The sequence below is a fragment of the Sceloporus occidentalis genome, unplaced genomic scaffold (assembly GCF_023333645.1).
Source record: "Sceloporus occidentalis isolate IW3139 unplaced genomic scaffold, rSceOcc1.0.p SCAF_1, whole genome shotgun sequence".
Taxonomy (NCBI): domain Eukaryota; kingdom Metazoa; phylum Chordata; class Lepidosauria; order Squamata; family Phrynosomatidae; genus Sceloporus; species Sceloporus occidentalis.
Window position 1 is genome coordinate 134,825,530 of NW_028316981.1, and position 14,231 is coordinate 134,839,760.

Genomic DNA, 14,231 nt, shown 5'->3' on the forward strand with positions numbered 1-14,231 from the left:
AGCCCAGAGTACTTTTAAGCCCTAAATGGATTGTATTCTGGGTGGCTAAAGGATTACTTTCTCCCATATGAATCTGCCCAAGTAATTTGTTGTAGTGTGCCTTCAAGTCATTTCAAACATAGTCTTGCTAAGGCAATCTCATCACTAGGTTTTCTTGGCAAGATTTGTTTAGAGGGGGTTTGCCATTGCCTTCCTTTAAGGCTGAGAGAGTGTGACTTGCCAAAGGTCACTCAGTGGGTTTCCATGGCTGAGTGTCTTAGTCCAACACTCAAACCACTATACTATGTTGGTTGTTTTACTAATTTTAAATGTTGTTTTATATATTTTGCAAGCAACTCTAAGAATCCTTTTGGATTAAAGCTCAGGATATTAAGTTTCTCAAATCAAATGAAATCATCATGCATACCTGGTCATTCTGGACAAGCCTAAAAGCCATTTCTCTGTAACAAAGCCAGTTCCTTGATTTCATTAGTAGCTTCATGTCCCATTTCTACAAATTTGTGTCCTTTGTCCTCTAAATTTTTGGATGCTAGTCAATAACGTACCTCCAGATCTTCTGATGTGACAGGAATAGCTCTGATTGATCCTATGTTATCCCACTTTTTCAGCAGTTTTAAAAATGTCCCAGTTTCGCTGTCCTCTTTCCCCTCTTTCTTCTCAGTTTACTTCAGTTTGCAGCAAGTGAAGTAGTTTGTACTCAGTTACTCTGTATGGGGAGAGTGGTGGGTGGAATCTTTCCCTTCCCAGGAGGCTCAGGTAAAAGCAAATTTTTACAGTGTCTCCTAGCTTGTCTTTTTCCCCTCAGTAATAACTTGATCACACTCTGATTTATTTATTTATTTGGTAAATGTGTCTTGGTTTTCAGCTGTAAAACATTGGAAAGTATATAGTAGCAGTAGTGTCACTGAGGTGTGTGTGGGGGGGATATGGGCCACACTAGGTGACACCCCAGGAGGAAGGTGACACCCAGTCATCCCTCTCCACCCATCCACACTCTTTCCCTGCATAGGCATGCTCTGTGCCATTCTGTCCTGTGTGCTCTGCTACATGTCCCATGTGCATGCTGCTTTGTTCCCTGTGTGTGCGCCACTCTCTGTACGCTCCATCTTCAGGGAGCAGACTGGCATGCATATGGGGGGATGGAGTGGTGTAGACAGGAAGCAGCATGGGGAGAGGGAGTGCATACCATCCTGGAGGTTCTGCCCACTGAATTTCCCGTGCTGGAAGTCCCACTCCCTGCTAGTCCCACCCCCTGCACCAGGTGATACCCAGTGCAGGAATGCCACTGTGCAGTAGCATACACTATTAGTAGTTATGATGAATGAGATCATGGGTGTCAACAGTATGGCACTCTAGATGTTCCTGTACTACAATGTCCCTCATTGGTCACTGTTAGCTAGCTGTTCTGGCTGGGGCTGAGAGATGTTGTGGTTCAGGAAAATGAGGAGGCCCACTGAACTAGATCAAAATCTGGTGCAATATCTCCCATGAAGTCCTTCGAGAAATTGTAAGTATAATGACAACTGATAACTTTGGGTAGCACTGAAACTATAATTGCTGTTATAGTTGGACCTCTGTATCTGTGGGTGTCATGGCCAGTCAAGAGCCAGACTCAGAGGATGAGGAGGAGGATGTGATTACTCCCGTGCAAGGGGAAATTGAGGCTACACCAGGTGCTAATCCTGCTCAGCCAGATCCCAGCTGCAATCTCCCAGCCCCAGAGGAGGAGGCTCAGCCAGGTCCTAGTGCTGGTGGGATTCCTCTTGAGGCTCAGCAGCCTAGTGATGACTCTGGGGAAGAGCCAAGCTTGGAGGTGCCTTCCTTTAAGCAATGCAGGGCTGAGAGTGCTTGCGTACGTTGGTCCAGGAGAATTGCTGAGAGACAATTGGCAAACAAGCCTCAGCTGGGACTGAGAAGAGATTCTCCTACTTAACCACTTGGAAGACGCTGACTCGGTGCCAGAGTTTATTGCAGTATCCTTATGTGTGATTACTGTCGGCACTGGCTTCTTGCTCCCTTGTTTGTCTTGAACCCTTGACTGGACTCTTGTTACCTTCTGGCTGCCCTGACCTTGGACCAAACTGACTTCTGTGGACTCTGGAATCCTGACCTTCGCTTTGTTACTGGTGTGCTTCTTGTGGACTAACTGAAAGGTCTGTAGCCTGCCTTTTAGCTCCTTTCTTGTTAAACAATCCTTATCAGCATTTGTTTGGACTTGTGCTGGCCGTAGTCCAGGACAGTGGGGGATCTCTCCCCCCCCGCAGATACCAAAATCTGCAGATGCTCAAGTTCTGGGACTTCAGTGGTGGCATGTGTACGTGGGACATTAGGGACAGCCCCCCCCCCCCCCTTGTCTCTAGTGGTGGCACATGCAGACATCTGCCCAACAGAACTCATCCCTAATGGTGGTGCAGCCGTGTGCACACACTGCCAGTGGGGATAAATGGGGGCTGTTCCTAATGGCAGCATGGTCACTTGCATGCACCGCTACTGGGGACAATGCGGGCTTGCCTACCGGGGTGGTTGAGTCCACAGATGGCAAGTCCACATATACTGAGGGCCAGCTGTACTTTAAAAGTAAGTTTCCAAAGAGTTTATTATATTTGGCTCCATTTTATATTTGGAATGACTTCTTGAATGTAAGAGCCAGTTGTCAAACACAAATGGTCCTCAAGGAGAGGTATTAGCAGTGGAAAGTATAATTTATTAGTTGGTATAAAAATATATGAGAGTACAGGAAGCAAATAACTGGCCTTGGGTTTAGACCATTTATATCAGAGCCACATCTTTGTTAGAAGAGGTTGAATGGCAGGAAGTAAGGACAAAAAAGTGGTTATTGTGGGATGACAGACCATGAAACTCATGCTATGAATACAATTCAAGCAGTTTAAAAGAGAGCTTGAAAAATTATTTACAGTGGGCCCTTGGTATCTGCTGTTGTTTGGTTCCAGGACCTCCCATGGATATCAAATCCCATGGATGCTCAAGTCTCATATGTACAGTGGCATAGTAAGTGGCATACTTTATATGAAATGGCAAAATCAAGGTTTACTTTTTGGAATTTAAAAAATATATATTTTCAAACCATGAATTGAATCTGAGGGTTGATCTGTGGAAGTAGAATCCGTGGATATGGAGGGTCGCCTGTATTGATCTTTTGAAAAAAGTAATATTACAAAAGTAACTGGACAGAGGAGCTTGCACAATCTTGTGTGTTCCTCTGCCACACACTGTAGGAAGAAGGCAGGTGGAGAAAAAGGAAAGGTAGTAATGGGAAATGAAACTCCTAACCTATGTTGGCAGGATCAAATGATATTGAAACGATCGCCATCCGTTTCCACTGTTGTCACCAGTGCTAGGATGAACATGCTCGATATAAAACATGATTGTTCCTTATGAAAGCTTAATGTGCAGTTCCCTGATGCTATGTAATTCTTTGGATACAATGTAATAACAAATGATAGCTCTTTCAGCAGGTTGCACAACACTTCCCATGCAATGAGAGAATAGGTCATGTCCCCTGTTTACAGAATTCTATAAGATAATTATATAAGTCATTTTCTATTAAATATCATAAGACTCTGGAGACATTACATTAAAACCCAGAGTCTTTTCTGAGATCCAATTTGCCTTGTAAAAAGCAGTGTCAAATTCTTTGGGTAATTGACTAATGATATAACCTATTTAAAAATGCTAATTTCAAGATTAGAATTTTTTAATATAAAAAACAAGCAGTTCAGGCTAGCAGTGTGCATTTGCTTCTGTCAAAGACTGAATACCAAACTGGTGATCTGCTCTAGGAGCATGCAGATCTCCAAAGCAAAGTAGGCCTTGTTAGAACTGAGTCAAGCCCTTGAAGTCTGGTGGCCTTCTATGTCACTGAATCAGCGTTTAGTGTCAAATGTTAATTTTAAATTAACTTTTCAAGGAAGTGAAAAATAGTTCCAGCAACTTCCATATCTCCTTTAAAATTCATACTAAAACCCATATTCATTGGTGTGTGGGTCTGTGGGCTACACTGGGTGATACCCTACAGGGTGTGTGTGACATTACTGTTCCCCAGATATTTGCCTTTTGGCAGAACTGGGTTGTGGTGTTCGCCTGTGTCCCTTTAAAACCCTGGAGCTCAGCAGAAGAGAAGGCATGAGTGAGAAGAGACACAGTGGGTGGAGAAAGGAAAGGCCTCAGGTTGTTTTTTTTATCTTTTAAAATTTTCTTACAAAATTTTCATTTTATGACTCAAAAGTATGCACATGTAAATATGTGTAGATTGTGCTCATGATATTAAAGGTATAATTTAATTTTGCTAGTTGTTTATATCACATTGCCTTTACTTTCAGTGATATATGGGAAGTATAATTCATTAGTAACATTAGTATAAAATACATCACAAAGGATTCTGTATGGTGTGGTATGGGAGGAGATCAATGGTGTGTGTGTGACACCATGAATTAACGCACCAGTGACACCAACCCTAGTGACACCACTGCCCAGAATGGGTTCACTGGCTACCCTCCTGGAAATAGAAACTGCTTACCTTCATGGTCCAAAAATGTTCAGCTTTGGAGTTGATTTCTGGCCACCTAATACATTTCTGAACTTGCTTGAAGTTCTTCTACAAAGAAAAATGCCAGACAGAAGGGATTCTAATTGCATTACAGACAACTCCACCTACCAACTGATGAAAGAATTTATTAGGATGCTCTGATCATAGTTCTGTGGGAAGGAACTTTGAACCATTATTGACCAATGGGTTCCATTTTTGGGTCATCATAAGCCAAAACATAAAGGAGCTATCCAAGGTGGTAAACCATGCCCTCCCCCCCCCCAAAAAAGATTCAGCACTTTGGAGAGCCAGTTTAAAATTCAGATTAAATACCAGAACAGATTCACTGCCCCACTGGCATGGATGGCACTAGCTGCCCCTACTTTAAAACAGCATGTCAACCATTTCACTAGTCTTTTACAAGTTGATTTTCTTAGAAACAGAAGCACAGAAAGAGTCTGGAGAGCTGCTAGAAATGTATTTTGTGTGAGAGCGATCTTATCGGAATCCAGACCAATCCATCCCTACGAACAGTTCCTTGCATCCTAATTCTTATTTATTCCTACAGTTTATGCATGTGTAGCATGTTATAAGATAAATCAATTCCCTTCAGGCTGTTCTGACCCCTAACCCTATTCTGGCTCTGACTGCAGTTAATGTGAGTCTTAAATGTTTGTAATATATCTTTATGATTCTCTGTGCACAATTTTTGAGTGCATGCACACATCTTGTGACAATTGTATGCACATATATGCACTCACATTATAGTGTGCCCCATTCTACTGCTTCCTGTACTCTGTTCAGCATGAATAGAACATGAAGCAGAAGAAAGAGAATGGAAAACCTCAAGTTGTCCCCCTTCTGAGACATTTTCTGGGTGAGGCAGATATAGAGGCAGACATAGCAAAATCACACACACACACACACACACACACACACACACACACACACACCCCAATGAATGGTAAAGGTGTCTAGCCTCACAGGAAGAACAGTCTTGCACCTATACAACTGTATACCTATTTGACTGAAATCTGACAGACTTCATTCATGAGGGGCAATTATGCTAGATAATTTTCTGCCCAGTATGAAAAGATTGCAGCCATTTGTTGATGTCCTGTAATAGTCAGCAGGAAGACATTTAGTGCTTCAGAAAAAAAAAAGCTCACCTTCAGATCTGAACTTGGTGGTTTCTGTCTGAACTTATCTGAAGCAAGACATTCTCCACCACCACCATCCCACACTCCCATTCCATGTGCAGGTGCACATTTGATTACTGTGTCTGAAATTGGTGTGACAAAGTTTGCAAAAACTGCAGGTATTCCATAGGTGACCTTCACCACCAGTAACTGGAGCCACTGGAGTGCAGTAAAGCTACACTCTGTTCCACACCACTCCTGCTCCATGCCTTTCTGTCTTGCTGATTCCTGTCAAAAGTACAAGGGGTACCCTAAGCTGACGATGTTGAGCATGCTGTGTGACTTATAAAACTATAATAAAACAAACCTAATACATGGTGATCAAAAGATAGTTAGTGTCCTATATAACCCCATTTTTCAAGTTTCTCTGTGTGAATTTCGTGCAGGGAATCATTATGTTGCTACTACTGTAATAAAATGTGATTCAGAAATCCTTGCTGATCATCTAAAAACTTTTGAGTAGATCCTGGCCTGCCTTTTTTCCTGCCCCAGCTTAATATACTTAATATATGGGAATATATGGGGCAGAGATTTATTTTTTGCAGCAAATAAGGACTTGGTGAATACCCAGTTCAGAAGATTACTATTTTCCTAAGGGGAAACGGCTTTCTTTTAACAAATGTGGAAAGAAAGAAAATTGTCTTTCTTTCTCTGGCTAGTTGTTTGTAACCTTACAGGCTATTGAGGATGGATGGAAGGTGGTACTGCCATAGCTTTAGGAAGAAATTTGCCCTCATTGTAGCAGGAAGAAAAAATTTCATCTGTATACAACCTGTAAATTGGCCTGAGGGCTCCCATGGGTTTGATGCCTCCATCTTCCCCTGCTTTCAGTCAATGAGAAGTTTATTAAACCTGCAGAATCTCTCCTAGTGGATTTCATGCTCTATAAAGTGACACCATTCAGGCTGAAATTTGAACTCTGGAAAACCTATGGGCTTGTTTTGGATTTGGACAGGTGTTGCAATGCTAGAAAATGACAGTTAACTGCCTCATCCAAAGTACCAAGTCCATGCCTTATAATGCAGGGGTTGGCTTACTTGTCAGCCTGTTACCTAAGGCCAGAGTTACTGAAGGGATACCCATAAAAACACTACCCAGTCCAAACTGTGGCAATAGCTATCAAAATCAGGTCTGTGGCAACACTCCTGTAAGGCTCAGCATACCATAGCAGATTCGCCCTACATTAGGCTGAGCCTATATCACCCCTTCAACTTATTGAGCAGTTTCTGGAGTTCTCTCCCACCCCCAACACTTGGATAGCCATTCCCTGCTTCATAGGCAACAAGCAAGATTGCACAAGGATCTGGCTATGTCCCTATGGCTGGGCATGAAATGGTTACTGCAGCACTGAGACCTCTGGAGCAGCCCAGTGGATCTGCTGATGTTATCATTTCGAATCTGGCTATGGAAAGGTGCTTCTGCTATCCCACTTGCTCCTCCTAAAGCAGTGAATGGCCATATGGGGAGTTTAGTAGGCTGTATGTTGTAGGGGGGCTTTGGGAGCTTTCAGGGAGAAAGGGAATACCCAAAATGCCCCCCAAAAGACGCACTCCTTTTGGAACAGAACCCCCAAAGTGCCTAAAAAAGAACTTATGTACATGTAAGGGACACTTGTGCATGCACACGTCCCTAACAGAATGCTAGCTAGTGTGTGTCAGTGTGATGTAAGCAATTCTCTGGAGTAAAACTACGGGTTGTTAAATAGAACACTTATAATCAGGGTAGAGTAGTGTAGCAGCAAAACCACAAATGAGATGAATAGATGTGTATATGCAACGAATCCCAGCATTCAGGATAATATTCTGTTGGTCCCTTCTAGGCTAAGGAATGGATATTCAAAAACCTTTTTGGTATTTGGGGAGTGGAGTCAGGGTGACCAGATGTCCTCACTGCAAAGGAGGACAAGGCACTGCAAAACATAGGATATTCAAGAAAAAAGCAGGAAATGCCCAAAAGAAAATCTAAACATACTAATAATATAAATGTAAATTCATGCTTCTTAGGCCTGCTTAAAATGGAGAACATTTGAAAATTCTTCGTGGATAGATGGTAGAAATGTATGACATGTCCTGTAAAACAAGGGCACCTGGTCACCCTGGGTGTGAGGTTCATGCTCTCCCATTCTGCTGAATCACCAAAATAGGTGCTAGTCTTTACTTGGGGCAGAGCTAGGCCTTCCCTGTTTGTAGGAGGTACTTAGTGACTGATGGAGATGGTGCAGCTCACAGTTTACAAGTTCAGTCATATGAAGTTGCTCTCATTCTGATGTCTTGCCTTCTTGCGTTGCCTGCTGTTTCTGCCTCCCAGGTTCCAGTCCCTTCAGCTTAAGGCACTTGAATCTTGTGCTCTTAATCCCCAGAAATGGAAGTCCTTATCATACAAATTAGAAATGGAAAAAAGACCGGCTGGGAGTTGCAGTCCTTCTTTCTGCCGGGGACGCATAGGCCTTTGCTGCAGAGCCTCTGGACTATTGTTTAGCGGCTTCCTTTGGAAAGGGGCACAGAGGGGTCACCCTCATACCTGCTTGGAATCCTTCTGGAAAAAAAAGCTCTGACTTCAGCACTCAATTTATGTCAGCTCAGCTGGCATCCAAGCCCTGACAGTTGCCATAGCAACACACAGAGCATGTGACTTCACAGGTCTGAACTGTATGCCTGGAAACCTGTATCACTCAGGGGCTCCGGTAACCATGGTAATTGTTGTCACGTGGTACTTACCTGTCTCCCTGGTAACCCTTTAGTCTCCTTGATATAGCTAAGGAGTTATCTTAGCTGAAGGGACTGCAAGCAAGGGGCACCTGAAATCCTTGTAGGATTTTAAGGGGACGAGGATTTTTTAAATAGCTATGGTAACTAATCAGTACTGCATGGTGACACAAACCTTTGGTAACCATGGTAACTGACTAATATTACATAGCAACGTGTACTTCATCTCCACATGGAAGCCTCCTCATTAGGGTTTTTAGTACTGGTGCTTTTTCTTTCTTTTCTTTTTAAGGGGTGTTATTTATTCTGAGAATATTTTTTGTAATGAAATACACCACGCTAACTGAGTACGCAAGGGAATCTGAACACTTGATTGGTCTGACGTGTTACTGACAGATTACAGACACATTGACACTAGCCCCACATGGAACCATTTTCACATGGTTATATCCTTGGTGATATTATGATGCTACTATCAACAACTTTTTTCCTGGTATGACCCTAAGGCTGTTAACAGCTGAGGTGCAGCTGCTCTGACACAATGCTTTTGATCGTCATAATTGCCCTCAGCTTGTGGCCATGAGTTCATATCCCATTTTTTCCATGTCTTGGTAGCTAAAGGACCTGAATCTCTTCTTTAAAAAAAGAAAGAAAGAATGGGAGGAGGCCTTGTAGCTCAGTGGTGTTGATAGCTATCTGGCTGAAAGATACCAGTAAATTTTCTTCTCTCCCTTCATGAAGATGGAGTAAGGAAGGAAAGAGCTCAAGTAATAAATAGATGCTTGTTTCACAGATGTCAGAAGCATGAAGTCTATTTGGGAAAAGAGGAGGTAACATAACATGGAGAGATGTCTTCTGACCATGCTGAATACATCTAACCTATTCTGATTTTAGAAGCCAAGCCAAGCCAAGCCTGGCTAGTACTTGGGTGGAAGACTGTCAAGATATATTTGGGATCACCAAGTATGATTAGAGGGGGGGGGGGACCTTATCTAAGATTTGGGAGAGATTGGCTGCCAGTCACAGCTGACAGTACTGGACTTGATGGGCCACTGGTTTGAATCAGCATAAGGCTGCTTCCTGTATATTAGTGATATGTTTGAGATTTGAGAGATGTGTACTAGGTGAGACCTGGCAGGAGTGCAGGAAGGAGAAAGGGAATGGCGGGGGGGGTGGGTGGGGCGGAAAAGAGATCAGAATGTCGCAAGAGAAGCTCAGTAACATATTAGCTAGGAAATCCCTTCATTTCTTTCATATGAAGGAAAAGACAGATGCAGATGTTCTGCAAACATTTATGAGTGCATAGACTCCACTTGAAAAATGGAAATGGGATTTAGCAGAAGATCCATCTTTTTAAAATCTGTTTATTTCATTTTTACAGTAAAAGATTCTTTTTTAAAAAAGAACAAATTGAGATTTGACCTCTCTTTAATAACAAACACAATCACACAAGTCCTATATTTACAAACATTTAGCAATCATACCCCATTTGTTACTTCCTTGAACTGCCCATTCTTGGCTATTACAACCTTTTATTACGTAGTCTGTCCTGTTACTGATTTATGGTTTATGATGTTGAAACTCTACATATTCTATGAATAGATTTTCCTCCATCATTATTATTATTGTATAACATACTCCTTTTTCCAATTTAAACTCCAAAGTAAAAAAAAAATCCTAAGTATTTTTATTTCATTATTTACTTTTTTTTTTTTTATTAATTTTCAGTTATTTCTGTCCCTAATATCATTATATTGGGATTTGGCAGAAGATCCTTCTGATCCTAGATTCATTCTTTGTGGATTTGTTGTCACCCACAAGGTTTGGTATTTCTTCTTAAAGAACAAACAGATTGTAAGCCTGAGGGCAGGGAACTGTCTCATTTTTTTTTTTTTAAAAAAAGTAAGCCACTCTGATGGCCTTTTGGCTGAGGGGCTGGGTATAAATATTATAAATAAAATAAAATAAATCATGCTGAATCAGACCAAATTTATGTCATGTAGTGTTCTGTTTGTACACTGGCCAGCCAGAGACATGGCCACAAATGGGACATGAACACAAACACAATCACCACCAATTCCTCTAGTAATGTCCAGTCTTCTTTAAAGACATCCATGCTGGTGGCTGGTGGCCATTACTCCATCATGTGGCAGTGAATTCTACAGTTTTAATTTTGCACTGAGAAAAGAAATACTTCCCTTAGTCCTTTCGGAATCTCCCATTGTTTGGTTTCAGGGGATGACCACAGGTTCCTAGTGTTACGAAAGATGGTGAAAAACCTCTCCCTAGCCACTTTCTTCACTCCATGCCTCTTCTGTCAGGGCCTTACCTTAGTTGTATTTTCCCCCTGACTTAAATTGCTACAGATATTGAACCCTTTTCTCATATAGGGTAAGCCTATTCTACCCATGATAATTTGGGTCTCTTTTTTCTGCAGCATTTCTTTTACCACTCCAGCTCCATGTACATTTATTTTACCCTGCCCTTTCACAATGGTGGTTCAATTACAGTAGCTGTGGCTTCTTTATCCTCTTCTTACAGTCACATTGTATAGCCAAAGTCCCATTCATCCAGCATGCAGGTGAAGAAAGGGGGCAGAGGGAAATCACCATTACTGTGGGAGACAGTAGCCAAAACAACTGTATAGCGTAGAGGGGCGATCAGCCAAGGACCAACTATTTTACCAGAACTCAAGGAATATATGTTTTTTGCTATGTTTTCTTGGCTTCACCCCAGCTGACATAGCCATTTTTTTTCCTTTTAGAAATGAGTAAGACTCTGCACCCTCATGGACTCTGCATCCTCACGGATGCAGAGTTTGACATAGGAGACAGTGGCACTGTCTTCATTATACCATGTAAGGAATTTTCTCTCTCTCATATGATACCAGCATTTTATAAGTGTTTTTCTTGCTTACCCAGCTTGAAACGCTATTTTTCTAAAGGAACTAGTGGTGTTACCCAACAAGTTGTTATTTGGGGGTTTTTTCACTCTGAAAAGCAACTCCCTGGATTATGCATCACTAATACATTTTTGTTATTATGCCATTGAAAAATACAGGGAAATGCCCCTTATTCCCCACCCCATGAGGCATACAGAGAACCATCCCATCTCCTTTAAACTCTCTCGCAAGCCCATCAGTCCAAGTGCATGCTCTGTACTACAGTCTGGAGCAACCAACCTGACAAGACAGCCCTCTTCCCATCCCAGCTTCATGTATTCACAGTGACTGTCCTGTTCTGCTTCTGTCAGAGACCAGTCTGAGTCTCTATTAATGTAACTCATACTTTCAGTGTGTCACCTCCTCCTCCTTGTGGCTGGTTCCTCCTAACACCCACAACAAAATGGTGTTTAGCATTTTCTGCCCAGTCAGAACACACCTAGGCAAATCTGTCCAACGACACAATATTACAATATTACAATTCATTAAATAAAACTAAAAAGATAACTTTCAAATGGCCTAAATACAATTTAACATAAACCAATGGGTAATACATATCAAGTCCAAAGAATGCAATTGCAAAATAAAAATACATAATAGTATGGTAATATATAGAGAAATTAGGTATAAAGCAAATTTCATTCCTAGGATGTGTTAAGTTATTAAAACAGTTTTAAAATAAGATAGAGCATACTAAGGAGACCAAAATATATATCCTTTACTTTAAATTACCAATGGCAATCACCAATATATCTAAACAGTTGCATACCATAAAAGAGGAAGAAAGGAAGGAGAAGGGAAAGAAGGGGAGGAAAAAAGGGGGATGGAGAAAGGAAGACTGAAACTTCACTGTTCCTTTTCTACCAAAACCGCAGCTGGTTCCTCATACTGACGATGGCCCGAAATGTGCTCAATGTAAATGTCTCTGGACCATCTAATGGTGTCTGACACCATTAGCTTGCGCATGAGTTTTGCATAGCGCTTTCCCACTCCACAGACTCTCAGCACAGGTTCATTTGCTGGATCCCAGGCACCCAGGGCTCCAACAAGCAATGCATGGACAGAGACCTCATACCCCTTTTGTCTCAGGACCTCAGCCAGAGGGGTGTACTTTTGATGTTTCCGTTCTCTGGCCTCCCTCATGGCTGGCTTCCTGTTTTCAAAGGGGATGGTGACATCCACAATAGTAATCTTCTTGTGGTCTTCATCTGTGATTACTATGTCAGGTCTCAGTTGGCTGTCTGTCCCAGGCACAGTTCGATTGAGAGAAATGGTGCCCATAGAAGCTGGGATAGCTTTAGCCAGTCAATTCATCACAGCATCGTGCCGATGTTTCCAGGCTGTCGAGTGTGGAGGGCAATTGCAGAGCACATGTGGAAGTGTCTCGTTTGGATGACCACAACGAGGGCAATGTTTGTCGTGGTTGCCAGTTTTAACGGCGCCGTTAAGAGGCATAACATTCAGACGAGCTCGGTGAACAAAACGCCAGTCGGCAAAACGGGTGAAATCTCCGCGTGGAATAAAGTGGTTACTTGAGTCCCATTGCGATGTCACCTCAAAGACCTTGCCCTGGTCAGGCTTGCTCAGAAGCGCGATGGTATATTTCTCCCTTAGAAGTTCTTTCAATGAACTTTCTAACAGATGTCTTGTTTTGTGGGAGAAATTCTGGACCTCTGGAGGGTTCCCTTTGGTGACAGTGAGCTGAGGGCCCTCTTCAACAGCCCACATCCATTTGCAACCAATAAGTTTGTTTAAGCGTCGGGTTGCGTTCCGGGTGCGGGTGAAGAGGGAAGAGAAGTCACCGCCATCGCGTCCAAATTCATTTTCCAGCGAACCGGAAAGATAGGTTGCTAGGTCGCTCTCCGATGGAATTCTAGCAATGCGTTTTTGGACGACTTCTTTTAGAGAACCTAGAGCAATAGATTTTACAGTCTTGTCAGGGCAGGTGAGATTGGAAAGATCAGTTACAGTCTTTATTACTCAAACTTCCAGAAGATTCTTCCATTTTTGTTTACATTGTTGTAATGTCCTACCATTTGCTATCATAGATAAGTTGTCCATTAATACAAGTTCATGGACTTTTAATTCCCATTCTTTAATGGAAGGTCCTTTAGATTTCTTCCAATACCTCGCATAAACTATACGGGCAGCTGGTATCATGTAGATTAATTTGCTGGAGTCATCCTGATTTAACTTCAATTTATCCATATCCATTATGTTTAGAAGAAACAGTTCGGGTGATAGGGGTATGTACTTTTGCATATGTCTTACAATGCTCTCATGGATAGTTTTCCAATTTTTTTTTACAACTTTACATTGCCACCACATGTGGAACAGCGAACCTGGGGCTTTCTTACACTTCCAACACTTAGATTTATTGGATTTCTTGATCTTTGCTAGCTGGATAGGTGTTATATAGCATCTAAAGAACATTTTAAAATAGTTCTCCTTTAAATTATTACATTTTGAAAATTTATGGGTATTCAACCATGATCTTTCCCAGTGCTCTAGAGAAATAGTTCTTCCAAAATTTTGCATCCACTTAAGCATATTATTTTTCACCACTTCGCCTTCCATCTCTATTCCTAATAGAATTTTATAAAATTTGGAGATCATATGTTTTCCCTCTTCTTTCAGTATCTTATCTAAAGTACACGGTTCCCTTTCTAGTCCATATTTTTCTATATCCTTTTTAAACTCTTCTGTAATTTGTTTGTAAATAAACTAGTGGATTTCGACCCCCTCCTTCTGCAAATCCTCTCTTGATTTAATTCTCACGCCATCTATAGTTTTAATCACTATATCTTCATAACAAAGCCATTGATTTCTTTGTATATTTT